Source organism: Bombina bombina, chromosome 1 (assembly GCF_027579735.1).
Source record: "Bombina bombina isolate aBomBom1 chromosome 1, aBomBom1.pri, whole genome shotgun sequence".
NCBI lineage: Eukaryota > Metazoa > Chordata > Amphibia > Anura > Bombinatoridae > Bombina > Bombina bombina.
The window spans coordinates 790,726,160-790,745,965 of NC_069499.1; positions in this window are offsets into that span (position 1 = coordinate 790,726,160).

The following is a 19,806-nucleotide window of genomic DNA, read 5'->3' on the forward strand; positions in this document are numbered from 1 at the left end:
AAGAAAATTATCTAAGAGGAGGATGTACCTGAGAATCCCTACTAGATCTGTCTCTATTGTACATGTTGATCTCATACATCTACATATATGTGGTATTCCACTTATGATTGACATCTCCATCAAATAGATGGTATTAACTTCCATGCAAGGTTCTAATTGTGCGATAAAGAAGCACTGGTCTATTGGAATAACACCTTTTTCATATAAGCCACTATTGCTGTGATATCGTTTTCTAACATTTTGAGACTTTGTCTGCCCCTGCATTGTAGTAAAGTCCTACCCGGAAAACAGAAACATCATATGAATCTATGAAAAGCCATGGTCTTTACCATACTCCTTGAAACATGTTCTGACATACATGTAAAATGCTCAGCCGTATCTGCAATGTTTTTATGCTATAATTTTTTCTTTCTGACAGCCTAGGACTCGTCCGTGATAGGCTGAGTTTTTTACTATGTATGTACATCCAGGTGGCCGTGAATGCAATGATATACGTGATGTAGCGATTACGTAGCCAATGGTTGTATTGGTTAGCATAATTAGCCATGTGCTTGCAGGGGGCGTGTTGTTTTCCCGATAGCGTGTCACGTTACCCATGCAACATCGGATATGTGTTTGTTTTTAATTTAGATAGCAACAGCATTAGGGCTTATTTCATTATGATCTTGGATATATTACTTTTTTGGTGTAATAGTTATGATGATGACGCTTGAATAGGAGGCTGTTAAAATAAAGTCAGGATGAGTACTAACAGGTGTTAAAGATCATTGATGATTGGCCTTAGCACTGTGAACTAAGAGCACTATGGGTATTTATAGAGGTGGGGGAAGTGGTGAATACTATACACTTTTTTGCACTTTAGCTCCCAGTGAACAAGGCGCCAGTGGGTGCCGGAACGTTTGGGGATATTCATGTTTTAACTTTGTATCAATAAAAATACTTTTTATTCCAATGAAAATCCGGTGAGTTCAGTGTTCTGTTCTGGATGAATGAATTTGAACTTTGCTATTTCTTACACAGCGCCCCGGTACTGCACATTCTGGATTGGTGAGTGCATTCCTTTTGGACATTGCTTTATATATATTGGCTGATTGCTTTCACATGATACAGGGGACAGGGAAATGAAAGGAAACATTGGAAACTATCAGGAGAAAAAAAATCACTGCTAGTCTGAAATTTAAAGTGTAATTGCATGTATTTGTAGATTATGCTTCTTTAAGTTTAATATGGAAAATATTAACAGCAGTTAAAGACAAAGTATAATATATTAGGAAAAAAATATTATGGTTAGGAAAATATTGAGAGGAGCAGTTCATTTTTGGGGGTGGAAGCAGCAAATGTCTAGGCAAAAAACTAATGCCATAAATGTGTTAGTAAATCCAGATTCAGCATTATGGAGCACACTCACACATTAAATTAGAGCAGTCTATAAGTATTAGAAAAAAATATATTGCAGTAATAGATATTTAAATACTTTATTTTACATCAAGCTACTCAGCATGAATAAAGAGCAATTAATACAACTTATTAAGATGAATTGACTATTAATACAATCAATTATGCACTATTTTAAAAAAAATATGTCAAATGAGGTTAAAAGCTGAAACCTACCACAAATTAATACAAGTTAATAAAAAGGTCAGACTAAGTAGGCATAAAACACAAACATGTTCATTAATAAAAATATACTTCAATTAGTTGGCTGCTGTTAAACTTTCAAAATGAAATTGAGGCAGCTGTTTGTGTGAGTTTTAGTATAGTCAGAGGCTTGCAATATTAGTAAGTTCACATTCATCATTTATCAATGCTTAAAATTCTGAAACGTTTGTATCACAAACCATTAATTGAATTAAAAGACTGGATTTAAAGTGTACGGTTCATTTGGAGTATTAAAATATAAGCAATCAGCTTTGTGTTCTTAGCACTACCTAAAGAGGGAAATAGAGGCAGAATTAAAGGGCAACTCCCTCTTATAGTAGTAGTGTCCCCAAGTGTTGTTCAAAACTGCAATTTTTAAAAAACAAAAATAGTTATATCCAGCAAATCCCATCCAGACTATAATAGCCAACCTGGTGCTACCTTTACCATCTATTTCAACAAGACCTATATAGCCATACTGCATATATACAGGAAACAGGTGCCAACTTTGCGGCAAACAGGCAGAGAGGCAGACAACACTGTACATCCGCTACCTGTATGTGCTATTTCAGAAGCATTTGAGGTAATTTATGGCTGCCAACTCAGAGGTGGCAGACAGGGTAAAAAGCAGTGGTCAGATGTGGAAATAAGCCTCTCCCCTGATGGGCTTCATAGCAGCATTAGCTGATTTTTACATGGAGCCCTTAGAGTACAAATGCAATTTATTTCTATTGTCAAGTTTACATCTTTCTCTTTGAATCCTTTTCATTAGAGTATTCTAAGGAAGGAACAAGAACACACAAAATCACCTAAACAGATATGTCAGTACTACAAAGTCCTTTACCTTGAATTCTGTGTGTCTCGCTAAGGGTTGTTCCCTATATTTCTGTCCTTTAAGGCATAGTATTTTACACTATAATGCTAAATAAATAGTTTAAAGTATACATAACAAATTGTAATTAATGCATATGAAAGGGACATAAAACCCCTAAAATTTCTTTTATGATTCAGATAAAATATACAATTTTTAACAATTATCCAATTTACTTCTTTTACCTAATTTTCTTTGTTTTCCTTTTGAAAAGCAGGAAAGTAAGCTTAGGAGTGTGCATGTGACTGCAGCACTATAGGGCAGCAGTTATGCAACAATGTTATACATAAGCAAAAGCACTAGATGGCAGCACTATTTCCTGTCATGCAGTGCCCCAGATATGTGGGCACTACCTATCTAGATATCGCTTCAACAAGGAATAACAAGAGAACAAAGCAAATGTGATAAAAGAAGAAAATTGGGATTTTTTTTTAAATATTCTCTATCTGAATCATGAAAGAAAAAAGTTGGATTTCATGTCCTTTTAATAATTGTAATAACAGTAGGCATTATAAAATTCCTATTAAAAGTGCACACTGAAATTCATCTTTGTTATACAGTAACATTCTTAATTAAAGTATAAAAGAAAAACGTACCTAATGTACACAGTAAAACTCCTATTTAAAGAGACATTAAACACTTTGAGATGGTAATATAAAATGATAAATTGTATATAATAAAACAACTCTGCAATATACTTTCATTATTTATTTTGTCCTCTTTGCCTGTAATTCAATTCTGAAATTGTGAGCTTTTCAGTTCCTGTTAGAAATGGAAGTGCAGAACACTGTTAAATCCAGCACAACCATTGGCTGCACACTCTAGTGACCTATTTATAACTGTCCCTAATTGGCCACAGCAGAGAAGGTAACACAAGTTACAACATGGCAGCTCCCAGTGTTTTATAGACACTAAAACGTTACACTTATTTTGTCACTTTTTAAACAACTAATGAAACTTTAAAAAATACATCTACATGTTAGTCATGGACTAATCTTTTCTTTGAATGCATCATTCTATCTAGCAATTATTTAGTGTTTAGTGTCCCTTTAATGTACAATGTGGTTTCAAAGCTCAAGGTTAAATTATAGTAAAATTACAAAAATCAAAAGCATACTTTTCATACTATTCATCTAATGTAAAATTAATCTCGCCCCCTCTCAAAGAGGATTGTACTGGACCTTCCTTGGGAGTGTCTAAAGTTCTCTCACAGGTCTTACCTTAATCTCAATGCATTTTATTTCTCTGTGCTGCTGTTTTATCACACCAAATATATGCTGGTAAATTTGTCTCAAAATACACAATTAACTTATTACACCAATAGAAAAAGTCATGTACATAAAACTAGAAAGACCAAAACTGGCGTCAGCGCTGGGTGCTCTCGGTCTTATTTGCTCTCACCTATAATATTCACCATTCCAGAGAACTTCATTACATTCTATGGGAGATGGTTTGCGACTTGCCTGAATTACCAATTTCAGACACCATGTTTTTGATTTTAGAGAATATAGTGAGAGATGCACATGCAAGTGTTGAAACATTATGTCAGCCCATACAGGTACATTGTTTGAGAATTGGACCAATGAATAACATTGCACTTTTCGAGCATAACTCAATATACTCAGAAAGGAGATATGTTTAAACAAATGGTAACAAGAGAAAAAGGTATGTTTGATCTTAGAAGCAAATTATATATATATATATATATATATATATATATATATATATATATATCCAGTTCCAAAGGGTTTAGCACTCATGAGTACTCTAATGTCCGGGGTGCTCAGCAATAATAGTCGACATCCAATGAAAAAAGCAGTCACTCTCTGTGTCTTTAAACACCAAATTGTTATTAATCCAAAATCGTGACGTTTCGGGGTTTCACCCCCGTCCTCAGACTTACATAAAGTGGAATACTCGGTATACAAACTTATATACACTACTTACCTCAAGTGCCTTGTTTAGTGGTAATCACATTGTGTGTGCATTCCAGCGGTAGCCGCCCGCATCAGAGCCGCCGTATGTTGCCTACCAACCAACCACCAGAGGCAAATAACACCTTGTGTAAACAGGGTAGTAGCCCGGTGCATAGCATGCGTCATCAAAGGCGCTGTTCATTGCCAGGCGACCATTTACCATAGAATATACATTTTACATATTGAGCTACCAATTACCTGGTGAATCTAAACCATAAAAACAGTATGTTCATTATTTTACGAATATCATTGCAATTACACTATAAATATTTTATACTTCAATTTACAATTGACACAAGCTACTACTCTATACCTGAAATAAATAAGGGAGCAGCATATCATATTAGATATAACATAGGAAAAGACCAATATATATCTACAGGGTGACTACAGAGGTTCTAGCCATTTGTGGCTGAAACCATATTTAAAACCGTCTATCAGACAAATATATTATAGCGGGGTTAGAGAAAGCAATGCCATTCCATTTTAACATTTAACCCTTTTGGGGTCAGGGTTTCCAGTTCAAATGTCCACCTTGCCTCTCTTTGTAATAGGATTTTATTCCTATCACCTTCTCTTGAAAGGATGGGGATGTGGTCTATTATTGTGTAACGCAAGTAAGACACATTATGTCCATTCTGGAAAAAGTGGCGTGCCACTGGCTGATCCGATTCTTGTTTCTTGATGGCTGTACGGATTACGCTCCTGTGGTTGGCCATCCTAATTCTCAGATTGTCACTGGTCTTACCCACGTAAAATAAACTATATGGGCAGTGTAGCAGGTATACCACATGGCTAGTGGTGCAGGTCATCCTGTGTTTATGGTAATATTTTTTCCTGCTTCTTGGGTGGTGAAAGAATTGACAAGTCAACATCCCATTACAGGTAGTACATCCACTACATTTATAACAGCTAGGTTTGGCCTCTTCTAGCCATGTTTTCTTGGTGTAGCAATGGGTGGGATCAGTTTGTTGTAGAATATCCTTTAATGATCTACCTCATCTATATCCTATTCTCGGTATACCCATTTTCTTGAAGGGAAGTGATTCCTCTGCACTGAGTATCTTCCATAGTCATTTTAACCGGTTCTTCACTACCTCTTATTATGTTCGCCATTCCACTTGTTTCTACATCTGATATATGTTGCTGGAGGAGTTGATTACAATATCCTCTTTTTAGGAAACGGTCCCGCATTTCCTCAGTCTGTATATCAGCCTTTTGTTTGTCAGTGTTATTTCTCTTAAATCAGACAAATTGCGATTTAGGGAGAGCTCTCTTCAGGGCCGGAGGGTGGCAGCTAGATTCCTCCAGAAGTGAATTCCTGTCAGTCGGTTTTCGAAATAAGGTAGTGCCCAATCTGTCATCTTCTTTAAATATCTTAATGTCCACAAATTCAATTTCTTTAGGGCTGTGGTTTATTTTGAATTTTAATGTTGCATGTTCTGTATTTAATTCATTAAACCAGGTGAGAAGATCTTCCTCTTTGCCAGACCAGATTATCATAAGATCATCTTTTGAAGTATATTATCTCTTGCCTTTGGAAACACTTGGTGCCATTATTCTCAAATTCAGACATAAAGAGTTTTGCGTATGATGGGGCCACATTGGACCCCATCGCTGTACCCATTATTTGCTGGTAAAACTGCCATTCAAATCTGAAGTAGTTCTTTTTTAGGCAGGTCTCCAAAAGGTCTAGTATAAACTCTATTGGAGGTCCAATATAGGGGTGTCTCAACTTTTGTTTCCTTACCGCTGCCAATCCTTTATGATGGGGGATAACCATGTATAGGCTAGTGACATCTAGTTTCACTAGCCAATCTTCTCCATTCAGAGGAATGCTTGTCAATGTCTTTATCACATCATTCGATTCTTTAATATAGGTGTCCATGTTTTGTACCAGTGGTTGTAGTAGGCTATCTATATAGATAGCAAGAGGCTGTAGTAATGAATCCACGGCCGAGACTATTGGTGTGCTGGGTGGTCTCTCCAGGTTCTTATGTACCTTTGGAAGCGTCTAAAATATTGGGGTCTTTGGGAAATCCATACTTAGGAAACTCATTGTGTTTTGATCTATCCAGTTATCATCTAGTGCTCCTTTAAGATATTCATCAATTTCTTTTTTGAATCTTGTAGTGGGGTTCCTGGGTAGTCTTGAGTAGACCTTCATGTCATTCAGCTGTATTAAGATTTCTTCTCTGTAGTATGCATAGTCAAGTAGGACTATTGCGCCGCCCTTGTCCGCTTGCCTTATTAATATCGTATTGTCTTTATACAGGTTCCTCATTGCTTCTCTTTCCTTCTTGGTTAGATTAAATCTAACTTGTTCTTGTTGTGTTCTTATAGAATTGTGCATATCCCTCTCCAATATTCTACTAAAGGTTTGTATTACAGGATTATGGCTTTTAGGGTCAAATGTGCCCTTCTTTTTAAAACCCACTGTTTGTTCTGTTTTATTTGATCCAAAGTACTCTTTCAGCCTCAAAGATCTCTGGAAACGTTGTATATCAATATGTAAGTCAAACTTATTAGTAAGCCTTGTTGGCACAAATGATAGTCCTTTCTGTAGTAATGACTTATCCACTTCTGATAGTGATCTCTGGCTTATATTTATTACTATGTTTTCATTTACCACCTCTGTCGTGGTCATTTGCCTCTTATGTTGCCCCCTCCTCGGGTGGGGATGTCATCTCCTGCGTTTTGTGATCTTGTTATCACCCCTCCTTGATACTGTATGCCACTCTGGAAGTTTATTTTGGGTGCACTGTCGAAGTCTGTGCCTGAGCTGTCCACTTTGGTTAGATTCCAAGGTCTTCTTGCCCTGAATTGCCTGGGGCGATATTCTCATATCCATTGCCGTTCTTCTGGATTCAGGGTCCATTTATAGATTTTCTTTTCTCGGTAATCTTTGCTTCAAATTTTCTATTTTTGAATTCAGTTAATTCTTTCTGGTACTGATCTAGCTGTATTTTAAGCTTATCTGCCCAGTCCCAGTGGTAATCACATCATGTGTGCATTCCAGTGGTAGCAGCCCGGCGCATAGCTTGCATCATCAGAGCCACCGTACGTTGCCTAGCAACCAACCGCCAGAGGCAAATAACACCTTGTGTAAACAGGATAGTAGCCCGGCGCATAGCATGTTTCATCAAAGATGCCGTTCGTGGCCTGGCGACTATTTACTATACAATATACATTTTACATAGTGAGCTACCAATTACCTGGTATATAAACCATAAAACAAAAAAACAGTATGTTCATTATTTTACGAATATCATTGCAATTACATTATAAATATCATTATACTTCAATTTACAATTGACACAAGCTACTACTCTATACCTGAAATAAATAAGGGAGCAGCATATCATATTAGATATAACATAGGAAAAGGACCAATATATATCTACATGGTGACTACAGAGGTTCTAGCCATTTGTGGCTGAAACCATATTTAAAACCCTCTATCAGACAAATATATTATAGCGGGCTTAGAGAAAGCAATGCCATTTCATTTTAACATTTAACCTCTTTGGGGTCAAGGTTTCCAGCTCAAATGTCCACCTTACCTCTCTCTGTAATAGGATTTTATTCCTATCACCTTCTCTTAAAAAGATGGGAATGTGGTCTATTATTGTGTAACGTATGTCAGACACATTATGTCCATGCTGGAAAAAGTGGCGTGCCACTGGCTGATCCGATTCTTGTTTCTTGATGGCTGTACGGATTGCGCTCCTGTGGTTGGCCATCCTAATTCTCAGATTGTCACTGGTCTTACCCACGTAAAATAAACTACATGGGCAGTGTAGCAGGTATACCACATGGCTAGTGGTGCAGGTCATCCTGTGTTTATGGTAATATTTTTTCCTGCTTCTTGGGTGGTGAAAAAATTGAACAGTCAACATCCCATTACAGGTGGTACATCCACTACATTTATAACAGCCAAGTTTGGCCTCTTCTAGCCATGTTTTTGTGGTGTAGCAATGGGTGGGATCAGTTTGTTGTAGAATATCCTTCAATGATCTACCTCGCCTATATCCTATTCTCGGTATACCCATTTCTCAGGCCATTTTCTTAAAAAAATTGTAAATTGAAGTATAATGATATTTATAGAGTAATTGCAATGATATTCGTCAAATAATGAGCATACTGTTTTTTGGTTTTATGGTTTAGATTCACCAGGTAATTGGTAGCTCACTATGTAAAATGTATATTGTATGGTAAATGGTTGCCTGGCAATGAACCGGGCCTTTGATGGCGCATGCTATGCTACTATCCTGTTTACACAAGGTGTTATTTGCCTCTGGCGGTTGGTTGCTAGGCATCGTACGGCGGGTCTGATGATGCAAGCTATGTGCCGGGCGTCTACCGCTGGAACGCACACACGATGTGATTACCACTAAACAAGGCACTTGGGGTAAGTAGGGTATATGTTTGTATACATAGAATTCCACTTTATGTAAGCCTGAGGATGGGGTGAAACCCTGAAATGTCACAATTCTGGATTAAAAACAATTTGGTGTTTAAAGACACGGAGAGTGCCTGCTTTTTTCATTATATATATATATATATATTACTGTACAATACAACTGGTTCAGGTAAGTTTAATTTTAAAGTGAATGTAAAGTTTCATGAATGAGTGCCCGGTTTATAAAAATACTATTAAAAGAGGTGCACATTCATTAATTAAACTTTACAGTGCAGAGTTTTTTTTTAAAAAATACTTACCTTTTTCTTTAGCAAACCCAGACCAGCAATCCTCCACCCGCAGCTCCTCTATACTTACCTCAGCAATTACTAAACCGGCTTCCTCCAATCATGGCGTGCACCCCATAGGAGTCCAACTCATGAGGCCTTGTCGTGATTGGAGGAAGCCAGTTTCGTCATTGAGGTGTTCAGTACAGCCTGAGAAGCGGGGGGAGGATTGCCGGTCTGGTTTGCTAAAGAAAAAGGTAAGTATTTTTTAAAAATGCTGCAATGTAAAGTTTAATGAATGAAAGTGCCCCTGTTTTTAATAGTATTTTAAAAACCGGGCGCTCATTCATTAAACATTACTCTCACTTTACCTTTCATATTCCTTTAAATCCAACATTTTGGTGTGTAAAGGGCAGCCCATAATTAAGTTTACCCAAATTCCAAGCATGCAGGATTTCCATTTTAAAGGATTTTGGACCATAAAAGAACTTCATTTATTAAAAGGAGTACCTATGCTTAGAGAAACCTATCAGACTACTATTATATACCATGTGGCATATTCATTTAAAATATAAGATGTTGAAGACTTGTGAAATAGTATTTACAGAATACTGTAAGTATCTGAGATTTCTCTGACAAAAGGATCTTTATAACACGTCCTTGGAGATAACAGTTCAGCTATTCTGATATGAAGTTTCAGTATACAGTATTTGACTATCAGAAATACTTTCGTTGTAAAAAAGACTGTCCAAATAAATTTTACTTTTCAACTAAAACCTACAAAGTCCCTAGTTGTTCATTTGGATCTATGTTTGGGAACACTGCAGAATGTTGCTTCTGGTTCTACAATTCTCACACCAGCAATTTAGTATTTATTTGCAGTGTATAACAGTACTTCACGATTGATTGCATTTTCAGGGATTTTTTTTTTTTCAACATACAGTTTAAGCAATAGTTTCTTTGCCAGTGAAAACCACTCCATAATTACAGTTTAGATAGTGGTCAACCATTTGATTTTCATCAACAGAATATACGCTCATTTATAAATGACAAATCAGAGATGAGATACTGACATTCATTTTTTTACTATTTGCATCAATATATCCCCATATTTTTGGAGACTAAAATTATGTGCATTTTAATTTTAAAAAAGGAAGAAACTGACTAATAAAATAATTATGTTGATATAGAAAGCCTCATCATATTAATTATTCACTAGATTTGGATGCATTATGTTTTATAAAAAAGAAGACTAGTTATTCATTTCGATCATGAAGGTTTGTGATTTTAGTTTATAAATGAATAAACAGCTCAGGTTGTTTATTTCCCATAATACAACTGAATTTCAATTTAAAGGGACAGTACAACAAACAACATTCAAGAAACTTTTCAGGGGTAAACAAAAATTTTGCTAACAAAATGGTATTTTTAAACTTTTTAAAACACTAATATTGAGTGATCATTTGCAATTCAGTAATTCCTTTCTAGTGTATATATAAAATAATTTAATGTGCCTTTGATTGCTTGGTTAAAGGGACAGTCTACCATAGAATTGTTATTGTTTTAAAATATAGATAATCCCTTTATTACCCATTCCCCAGTTTTGCAGAACCAACAAAGTTATATTAATATACTTTTTACCTCTGTGATTACCTTGTATCTAGGAACCTTCTTCCAGCCCCCTGATCACATGACTGTGACTGTTTATTATCTATTGTCTTGCATTTAGCATTGTGTTGTGCTAGATCTTAAATAACTCCCTGTGCCTGAACACAGTGTTATCTATATGGCCCACGTGTACTTTCTGTCTCTTTGTGTTGAAAAGAGATTTAAAAAGCCTGTGATAAGAGGCAGCCCTCAAAGGATTAGAAATTAGCATATGAGCTTGCCTATGTTTAGTTTAAACTAAGAATACCAAGAGAAAAAAGCAAATTTGTTGATAAAAGTAAATTGGAAAGTTGATTAAAATTAAAAGTCCTATCTGAATAATGAAAGTTTAGCTTATACTAGACTGTCCCTTTAAGTCTGATTGTTATACAGGCAGTTAATGCCATTTCTATTGAATGTGTGTCTTAAAATTCTGGTAAAACAACAGAAAGTGCATTATTTTCATCCTATAGAGATTTATTGTGGCTGCCTCTTTCTCTTAAAACCCTCCCTTATACCAATCAGAAGGTGCTTTAGGTTTCTTGGAGGACATGTATAAAGCAGCTATTGTCACTATTCACTGTTACTTAATACCCGAAGCTGTTGATCCAATGGCATCAGACTCCTATTCTGCTACATGACTTGCTTTATCTGATAAAGAGGTGGTTCCTGTCGTGTATGGAATCATTTTGGCTAGGGAAATTCAATGCAGAAATGACATTGCCTGGGTTTTTCAATGAAATATTTAAAAAAAAAAAAAAAAAAAATCCTAGATTTATCTCTTACTATTAGTGTAAAATGTAAACTCTGTGCTCCCCCTCCCCTCAAAAAATATATTCTTAGCATTGTGGTACAGTAATATTTATGTTTACTCTTGCATGCAGTGTGTTTGGGGGGGGGGGAGTTTAAAATTTCCATTAGAAGAGAACTCAAACCAAGAATTTCCCCAGGTTGTTTCGCACTGGAGTAAACTTAACCTTTAATATTTATGTATTTATTTATTTGTGTATTAATTTATTTGCCACTAAATGAGAAATGAACAAGAGAGCCAAAAGACAACTCTGTGCAAACAGAAATCCAAATTTAGAGTAGTTAAAGGGTTTTAAGATCATCCAACTGGTTTTATTAAAGCCTCCTAATGTCCTCTGGATTTTTTTTTTACTTATTACATTCAATTTGAGTCTGCTACAATTCTCTTGGGTCAACATAAATGACTGTTGTTCAGCAACTATGAGTTCTGTCAGAGCAAAGATGTACACTGTTTGCTGTGCTTAAAGGAATTTATTAACAACTATACCGAGCTCTGAGAAGCCACTTCAACACATTTCTTCTAATTTTGTATGTGATCTTTAGTTTTAAGCAGTAAATTTATTCTGATACAGACAGTTGTGGAAAACAGTCTACAAAATGTGCCAAATTCTTATTTTATTATTGTTCACTGTAATTGTCACCACACATTTGTTTTCTAAACCGTAAGAAAATATTTGTATTTGAAGAGAAAGTTTATATTTCAAATTAGCATATTAATTAAATGCTGAAAAATCTGATAAATGTACATTTGTTGCCTCTATATTTAGATCATAATAAGAAATAATAAGATCAGCATCTGGTTTATCACTCACGTATTCATGGGCAATACATAATATATTTCTGCTATCCATAATAAAACCATTTTTTCTTAGATTATGCATATTTTTAAACTGTTTGGTGTTTCTTGTTTTGCAATTCATTTTGCTTTGCAAATATGATATCACTGAATATTGAAGACAATGATTTATTTAAAGACTCTTCGCCTTCTATTTGAGTTAGCAAATTAATGCAAGTTATTTATAGTTTGAGATCTACCCACTGCAACTCACATTTAAATCAAGGACTTAAAGGGACAGTAAACCTTAAAAATAATGTTATATAATTCTGCACATAGTGCAGAATTATATAACATTATTTAGGTGCTATAGCTATAAACGCCTTTTTTACCTTTTAATTTGTTAAAAATATGGCGCTTTTACAGACCCGCTCTATGCTCTCTGCTGAGCGGGTCTGTTATATTTAGTAAGCGCATCGGGCCAGCTGTATAGTCACAGCCCGGCCCGACCGCGCCATAGCACTAAGTGCAGCTCGCTCCTGTGACGGTGGGTATGAGGAAAGGGGTTCGTCAAACTCCTACAGGTAGCGATGTGCATGACAAGAACCTCTCATCATGCACATCGAAGGATTTAAGAGCCCTTTTTTACATCAAATTTCACAACAAAAGGGGCTTGATAAATTCCTTTCTATGCATGTGCACTGAAATTGTCCCTTGCCATATTGGATCATGTCACCAAACAGATTTAAAGGCTAAACTGCTTAATCAATTAAACTTAAAAAATAGTAATACATACTTTTACATTAGTAAAAAGTAGTACAATCAATAACCCAAAAAGTACATGTGATAACTTTACCCCTGTTCAAATAATTTAGTGAGACATACACACATTTCTATGCTTTTGTAGAACAAGAGGTAAAAAGGGACAATCTACTCCAAACTCGTTTATATTCCCCCATTTTGCATAACTAACACTTTTATGTTAATATACATTTTACCTCTGTGATTACCTTAAAGTTAAGCCTCTGCAGACTTGCATTTTAGCTAATTAGTGCTGGCTCATGAAAAGGATGTTTTTACACCATTTGATTTGTAAACTCATGCAGTGTTTGTGATCTACAGTATGATGTGGGAATGAGTCTCAAGAAAGTAAAAATGGGTGGCTCTTTGTGGATGCCCACTGTTTTGAGAGCAGTTCTGCAATGGGAGGAATGAGACCAGGTGTGCCAGGGGGTGGGGGTTAAGGCCTTTCAATGGGCATGGCTGTGCAGGGGGTGGACAGGACTAGGTGGGGCTGAGGAAGCCAAAAGCCAAGTTGTGGTGCAAAAAAGTAATAGGGGATCACAGTTGGGGTTTACACAGCCATAATGTTTGGGGGTCTAGTACCCCCTGTCCCTCCCTGACAATGCCACCCTGTGTTACTGAGTTAAAAAGCAGCAGTCTTAAGATTGATTGATTGTGCTACAGCAGGGGCCTGGGATCATACATAATCGTATGTATGTTTGATCATATATGAAACTAAAAGTATTTATTTTTCCTTTATTTCCTGTCATTTACAATATTTGTCCCTAACTGGTCTCAGCAAATATGATGAGATAAGTAGCGGGGAAAACAATGTACATTTTTCCTAACAAAATGACAGCGGCAAATCCTTGTCTACTCCAGTAGTCCAGATTGGCTTCTACAAATAAGGAAAGTGGTGTGATGAATCCATCTATTGAAAAACAAGGTATTAAGAACATTTTCACACTTAGCTGTTTTAGTTATTAATTGGAACTCTACATAACTGTCTTGTATTTACAAGTTGTTGTTATTTCTATTTATTAAATCTCCTATTTATCTATATACACTAGTTTTTAATGAACTCTGTGGTAAGACATATCTCTTGAATTTTTATGATTCACTTAAATCGAGATAGCTCTACATATTTAGGGAATCAGTTATGCAGGCTAACATAGGATTTATTGGTACATGTTTCAGTTTTAAATGCACAGACAAAAAAAAAGATTTTTAGTTTATGAAGTAATTTATGAGCAGCAATTTATTGCCACAATATGACAAAATTTGTCAGTGTTCCTTTGAGAAATATAAATGCCAATGATGAGGACTCTGAAAAAGGTCCCACTTGGTTTCATACTCATATTACTAAGAGTTCAAATAAGTCAAGTATAGAAAAGGAACTATTGCAATTTCTTTTTGCTCAACAATTTTTTAAAAGTTGACTCTTTAGGGAGTTACTTATCAAGAACCAGAAATATTTTTAGAAAAAAAAATTGAAGTACAAAATCTTTGAAATGAAAATGTTTGTCTTTTTTTGACATTCATTGGAAATCATTATTAATAAAATAATTATTTTATTCATTTCTATTAATTCTTTTAGCATATTACATTAGTGAATATCCTAAAAGTGAAATAAATAAAAAAAAAACATTTTTAGGAATAGAATTATGAAGATTGTTTTTTACAATGTAATCTATTGAATAAACTTTTAATCTGATTAAGAGATCTGTCAATTATTAAGGATATTACCCATCTCCAGTGCCAGATTTACTATTGCACCTTGACAAAAGCTACTCAGAAACCTTCATGCTATTTGACTAATTTTTATTCAAATTATATTACTATCTTTTCTGAATGTGACAAACACATGCCTTCTTAAAAAAACATAATTTATACTTACCTGATAAATGCATTTATTTCATGGTGGTGAGAGTCCACGATCCAATTACCCTTCTCTACAACTAGGAGACAAAGAGTCCCAAACACCAAGTGCTCTATAAAACCCCTACCACCTTACACATACCGTAAGCTAATATATAGCCAAGCAAGTGAGGAATGAAATAGGTAAGTATAAATTATATTTTCTTTCATGCAGATGGTGAGACTCTACAATCCAGTACTCATGGGAACCAATACCCAAGCTGTGTAATCCACAAGTTTAACAGAAAGGGAGGCATTTAAAAAACATCCTTTTCACTGAGAAATTAAATTCACAACCTCAAATATTTTTCTGCCTTTTAATGATATATATATTTTTATATATATATATATATATATATATATATATATATATATATATATATATAACAGGTTAAAGAGAGAGAGCCCACAGAAGCCTGTGCTCAAGTACCAAATGTTCAAAAACAGTGGCCCATGAGGCCATGGAATATCCTGAAATTAGCCTCTGATGCCGCAGTGGGTGAGGAGAGAAGATCATCCGCTATGCGGCCACAGAGATATACGGCTGTCAGACTGTGTCCCCAAGTCAAGGGTAAGAACTTACTTTCTCGGCATCCTGGCATGAAGAGAAACCCTCCGAAGCATCGTAATCAACAGCACCTCACAGGGCCAAGCTCACACAGTGACCCAAACGTTCACCTCCTTGCCTTCATGGGGTAATGTATTTCCTTATTGTACGCTGCAGGACACACAGTACCACCGTTACCATTCCTCTGCAGTTTGCTTTGTCCTATCCGAACAACGTCAAGGAGTTCTCAGCCCCCACTCGTTCAGGGGTCCTCGATCCACCAATCAAGGGAGTTCCCTCAGAAAGAAAGAATCTTTGTGCTTTCAGACTCCTGGACTTGAAGGTGCTCGGCTGTATAGGGAAAATTTTGATGCAATAGTTCATGAATTCAGCCTGCACAATACTTAATTAAAAAGTCCAAAATGTATTCAACAAGTTTAAAACGAAATGGCTGCTAAATTTTGGACTTTTTAATGAAGTATTGTGCAGGCTGAATTCATGGACTGTTGCATCAAAAGTATGTATATATATATATATATATATATATATATACATACACACACACACACAGATACATATATGCACACATATACATACGCACCTTAAATAAGGAAGCAGGCAAAAAAAAAATCAAACAGACAACTGCCTGAAGAAACTTTCTACCAAAGGCTGCTTTGGTAGAAAAACTTAAAAATGGAGATTTTAGAAAAAGTAAACAAGACGACCAAATAGCAATTTAGATCAACTGAAGCCTTACTTTGAAAACCCCTAGAAGTTGAAACTGACCTAGTAGAATGAGCAGAAATCTGCTGCAACGAATGCAGACCTGTCTTCAAATGAGATTTGAAAAACAAAAGTTTTAACCAAAAGGCTAAAGAAACAGCAGAAGTCATCCCACCCTTTCTAGGAACAGAAAGAAGAACAAACTAAAAGTTTCTCTAAATTCCTTTGTAGCATCAATGAAATATTCAAGAGCCCAATATGAACCAAGCCTGAACAAAACTATGAACATCAGAACATCAGGAACATTAGCAATCTTTCTGTGGATCAAAACTGAAAGTGCAGAAAAACTGCCCCTTTAGAAAATTGGCAGATAAGCCCTTATCTAGACTATCCTGCAAAAAAACAAAATCTGCAGAATCCTAGGAACTCTGAAAGAATGCCAGGAAAAAACTATGATTAATAAAATGCCATGAAATAAAAGGCCTTCAAGTTTTTCTTAATTACAGAATTTACAAGTCTGAATCAGAGTTTCAATCACAGAATCAGAGAAACAACCTATGTCTAAGGACTAAGCAATCAATTTCCGTTACGTTCAGAGAATTGAGATCTGGATGGAAAAACTGACCTTAATATAAGAGGTCTGACAGCAGAGGAAGAGGCAAATGAGACTTAAAAAAAATAGAGATAAAACATTTTTTCTCTTTCAAGAGGGACCATGATTAAAATAAAAACTCGAAGAACCGCTCAAAGTTCTAAAACAAACCGGTAACCTAGCTCCTTAAACTCTACGAGAAAAAAACAGACAAAGAGTTATCTGCTAAACCAATTGCAGATAATTTATAACCACTGATTCCTCCTAAACTGAAAAAAGGATTGGCCGCAAATGTGGAGGTGGCAGTTTTGCACAAGCATTTCACATGAAATGCTTGCGCAATGATAAATGCCGACAGCGTATGCTGTCAGCATTTATCGACACACGATAAATCGGCCCCATAGGATAGAATCAAAGCTTCAGAGAGCTGCCAGGAAGTTAATAAAGCAATTCAGTATAGTATGTAATATTTTAAAACTGTATTAAGTATGCAGGAACCTGTAAAATGGGCAAAAAAGTGTGTTAAGAGGAGATACATGATGAGTCCCCTGGCTGTGTTGTACCTGTGACTGAGTACCTACAAATAGCCTCTGTGTGTGTGTGCTAAGGTAAAGCACTTACCTGCAAAGCACCCCTCCACCAGCTTACCAGGCATGCAGCTGCAGCAGTATCCAGTAGAGAGTCCATCCAGTGCAGATACGAGTATCGCAGAGGAAATCTTGTAGGAAATAACAAAATCCCACAGTAGGAGGCTGCAGGATAAGTCCCTGTGGCATCTGAGGGCAAAAATGGCATTCCCATAAGAAATACCGTTAATGCTTTTTTGAAAGTGAGAAAGCAGACAAACGTTTAAAAAAAACTGCAGCCTTGAAAACATTTTCATGGCAGGAAGCACTACAACATCACTATGCTATAAACACTCGTCCATTAACAAACAAGCAGAAAACAGCCAATCTAGTACTAAAACATATCAGCAGAGGTTATGGAAATATGAGTATATTGTACATTTATAAAGGGAGGCAAAGGACAAGTCCCTGCAACTGATTATAGGGGGTTTATGAAAAATTTCCCATGAGGTGAAACAAAGAATCATAAACCATACTCAAATACATCCCTCTGACAAGCACTCTACTCTGAGGGGAAACCGGGCCTCAATATAGACCGACTACCCCTTTCTCTGAATAATCAAATGCACATCTTTATTCTTCAACCAACTCCAGTGGAGGCAAAGTAAAGACTAAGGAATGTGTGAGGGGTTTTATATAGCTCTTGGGGTTTGGAACTCTTTGCCTCCTCCTAGAGGTAGATAAGGGTAATTCCCATGAGTAATGGATCATGGACTCTCACAACCTGTATGAGAGAAAAGAGATTATATGTCAGATTTATCATTCTCCAAATGGGTAGCATGCATTTATCATTCCACAAGCAGATGTTTGTCAATTTGCTTGGCAATTACACAGGCTCAATCAGTATGGGGTCAGGCCTGCCCTTTTGGGGAGGGTATTTGAAGGTGTAATATACATCCTGTGTTTAGTTTTTGAACCATTGTTTATGGTATCAGGTGTCATATATAGTGTTATTCTTTATATAGGACACATTGGAATTTTTTTTAAAGGGGAAGGTAACTAAAGGGATTGGGCTGAGGTGCCTCACAAATGTGTCTTGCTCAGGGCCCAGCAAATGCTAAGGATCTGGGAGAGGATAGGAAACTGTGTTAGTATTAAAGCAAATAAGGGTTCCATTTACTAGAATGTGGAATGACAAGGTTCCCAGACAGAGGCTTGAGAGGCAGCAAAATTCACTGCATGCCGTTATTATTGCATTAGTACTTGTTTGTGCACCCTTACCCCTGATCTTGCACAACCAATTGAACAAAAACAGAACTTGTCAATGATCTTTGACTAAATCAGTCTAATGTGTTTTACCTCTGAGGTTGAGGAGAAGTTATAGAACAGTGGTTTTACCAGCACAGCATAAGCCACTTAGTAAATGGGACCCAAAGGAGTCAGAATGTATGTTTTATGCTTCAGCTATGATTTAGGAAAATCATCAGGCAACTTTATAGTTTGCTTAGTGACAAATGGTAACTATATTTAGTAAAGTTGTTTGCAATATCTGAGGTCCACCCCAGTCAGACACTATGTTTCACAGATATGTTAAAATAAAGAAAAGTCAATAGTCACTTAAAGGGACAGTGTACACCAATTTTCATATTGCATGTAATAGACACTACTTTACACTACTATAAAGAAGAATATGCACAGATACTGATCTAAAAATCCAAAATAAAACCTTTTAAAAACGTACTAAGAAGCTCCCAGTTTACAACTGTTGATGGGGTTAGGCTGGGACACCCACTAAAAAAGGATGAAAAAACAGGAAGAGCCGACACTCCCCTCCCCTGCATATGAAAAGAGAAAGGGCTAGATTACAAGTGAAGTTCTATATTATCGCGCATATTATCCGCAAACGGGCACATTTTCCATTAAGTGGCTGGTTATTGCTAATATGAGCTCACGGTAGCAATTAACGTTTAGAAAATCAACCAGAGATCAGATCTCTGGTTAAGTTTCTAAAAGTGCCCCAAAATGCCCTCAAAATACAATGCACTAGGCAGTTTTTGGGGTTTAAAGTTGTGAGAGTGGGGTGTTAGAAAATAAAAACAGCACTGAAAGTGCCTTTACATTGCGGTCTATGGGAACTGTGTGTTCTCATAGACCGCAATGTAAATATATATGTATATGCTTATATACATATATATTTATGTGTTAATATGCGTATATATTCATATACATATATATTTAAAAATGCTGCCAATAGCTACGCTACATAGCCCTT